The sequence below is a fragment of the Leucopleurus acutus genome (genome assembly GCF_964270905.1).
Source record: "Leucopleurus acutus genome assembly, chromosome: 11".
Classification (NCBI taxonomy): Eukaryota; Metazoa; Chordata; class Mammalia; order Artiodactyla; family Delphinidae; genus Leucopleurus; species Leucopleurus acutus.
Window position 1 is genome coordinate 78,232,039 of NC_139152.1, and position 3,261 is coordinate 78,235,299.

Consider the following 3,261-nt stretch of genomic DNA (forward strand, 5'->3'; position numbering starts at 1 on the left):
AAAGATAAATGTGGTTTCTCTCTTTTCCTTGGACAGACCAAATTTGTTCCTATCTTAGGGTCATTGCATATGTTCATTTTTTACCTGGAACTCTCTGCCCCTATATCTTCTCATGGTTCACGCCTACTCGTCTTCAAGTTCCAGCATGAATGTTGCCTCCTCAGACAGGCCTTTCCTGACCACCCCATCTACACTGTCCTATCTCACCCAGCTTCCTATCATATCATTCTTTTATTTTCTTTTTAGCATTTAGCTGCTATTTTCTTATTCTTTGTTGTTGTTTTTATGGTCTGTACTCCTCTTACCTCTAAATAGAATGGAAATACCATAAGAGCAGAGACTTTGTCTTGTTCACAGCTGTATCCCTGGAGTCCTGAAGAGTGGCTAACACATGATAATAATAGCATGGATTTTATATATATATATGGCAGTCTGGCTCTAGAGCCTGAGCTCTTAACTGCTACAGCATGCTGAATATAGCAGGTGCTCAAAAAATAATTTATGGATACATGAGTGAATGGACATCTTTTAGTCATCTCATTGACCCTCTCTGTTGTATTTAACACTGCTAATTCTCTCTTTCTCTGTCTCCTCCATGGGCTTCTCCTCCTCAATCCCCTGTCCCCCTTCCTTTACCTACCGGTGTTCTACAGAATTCCATCCTGTGTCAACTGCTCTTTTTACCACATGGTCATATTTAGAATCATGGGTCATGACCATTGGGTCATATTTAGAATCATGATTGAATGACCATATTTTATGCTGATGCGTCCCAGGTCTACCATAAATCTCTAGTGTTGATTCTCCCAGAGGGACAGAATTAAATGTTCTTAGCTTCCTGGACACCACCATTTGAGCATCCTCTAGGTATCTCAAACTCAACAAACACAAAGTTGACTTCATCTGCTACACGTACAATCAAGTTAGTCTCAACCAGTCTGTGGAGAGGGTGCCATTTCATTTTCTCCCCAAAATCTGCTCTTCCCACTTCCCCAATCTCAGTCAATATCACCACCATTTAGCCAGGCTTCAAGGCCAACAATCTGGAAGTCACTTTAGAATTTTCCTCCCTCTCCTCATAGCCAATCTATGACCAACTCCTGTGGATTCTACCTCTTAAACAGTTCTTCAGTCCATCCCTCCTCTTTATTTCTGCTCCCAACAGGACTTCTGAACCTCCTTCCAAGAATATATATTGCAATAGTGTCCTAACTACTGTACCTGCCTCTGGTCTTGCTCCCTCAAATCCATTTCTGAATACCACCAGTGTGATCTAACTACAATAAAATTTTGTTTGCTCTATGCTACACTCTTTAGTGGTTCTGCCATTCACTGCCTTCAGGATAAAGTTCCTGCTTGTTAAAAATCCACCCTGAGGGACTTCCCTCATGGTCCAGTGGTTAAGAATCCATCTTCCAATGCAGGGGACGCAGGTTCGATCTCTGGTTGGGAAAGTAAGATCCCACATGCCGTGGGGCAACTAAGCCCGTGTGCCACAACTAGAGAGAAGCTCACATGCCGCAACAAGGAGCTGCACGCTGTAGCAGAGGATCCTGCATGCCGCAACAAAGATCCTGTGTACCGCAACTAAGACCCAACGCAGCCAAAAATAAAATAAATATTCTTTTTTTCTTTTTTTTTTCTTTTTTTTTTGTGGTACGCGGGCCTCTCACTGTTGTGGCCTCTCCCGTTGCGGAGCACAGGCTCCGGACACGCAGGCCCAGCGGCCATGGCTCACGGGCCCGGCCACTCCACGGCATGTGGGATCCTCCCGGACCGGGGCACGAACCCGTGTCCCCTGCATCGGCAGGCGGACTCTCAACCACTGTGCCACCAGGGAAGCCCAAAATAAATATTCTTAAAAAATCAACCTTGATCTGGCCCTTGACCACATCCCAAATCTACATAAAGTCCTACTCCCAAACTTCACCATCACCTATGCTTCAGAAATGGCCAGTTGGCCAGTTCACTGCATTTCCCCAGCAAAGCCCACATATAGAGCCCTGTTTTTCTCCTTGTGGAGTAGGGATAGGGGAAAGCCAGTCAACTCGAGAGTAGAGGAAACGTTATGGCAGCTTTTCAGTCCCCTAGTTTCTTCTTGAAGCCCAGCTGCAGCCCTGCCATTTCATTTCTCCAGACACTCCAAGAGCTTTATAATTCAGTCTCTTTATTCACTACTGCTGGCTCAAGTTGATGTCTGCTACTTGAAACCAAAAGAGTTCCAACAAATGCACTGATGAACTGAAAGAAAAGGCATCTATTTACATAAGATGATTTGCATGAGAGGAAGGAAAGAGTCCCATCACAAGAAGAGGGAGAGGACTGGGGAGGCTGGCCCGGCCAACCCCAGGGATTCATGTCTGAGCAGTGAGTGCAGCAAGAGAAGCTGCAAACAGATGATGAAGCCTCTATTTTACAAAGGCTCCCTCCTGAAGAAGCAAAGCTTTTGTGTCCAAGTGACAAAGTACCACACAGGGCAGAGCCTTCTCCCTGTTCTGTGAGGGATGCAGCCCAGCTGTGGCACATTTTGGGTTCCAGGGAACACAGAACTGCTCTGACACCCCAGGCTGGATGGCTGGGAATCAGTGAAAGATGGCATTCTTGGCACAATCCTCAGAGTTATCACCATGGACACCAGCAGCATGGGTGAAGAAAGGGACCCTCCCCAAATGGTTCAATGGGCAACAAATATCATTGTGGGGAGGTGATCAGAGCACGGGAAGAAGACGTCATGAATGCCCCTTGTTAAGTGTAGTGGACAGACTGGTTTGCAATACACCCCCTGGGGAATCCCAAAAATAACTGAATGAGACTTGAATGGGGGCACTCAAGGCTCTGAAACTTGAAGATGTGAGATAAATTCAGCAAAATGGGGGTTATCACCATCCATAGGCCCCCACTGCAACCCACAGGACAGGGAAATCTGAGGAAATTGAAGTTCATGGTATTAGATCTACTTAAAAATTTTTGTAAGTGAAGGAATAAAATAACCTAGGAAAACTAAGATGGAATTACTTATGGGACTTTCCTTCAAAGCCTTGTCTAGAATTCACAAGCTGTTTATGAAATATCATCCATTAAAAGAAACAGTTTATAATTTAGTGTGCTGAGATTTCCTATAAATTCAGCGAAGTAGAAGGGGACAACAGAAAGCTTATATTCCAGGATTACAAGTCAGAAAGTCCCCTTTATATAATTAGAGTCTCTGGGTAGTTAGCCACAGAGATCTTGTCAATTATTCTTGAGCTCATTTGGGAAAGA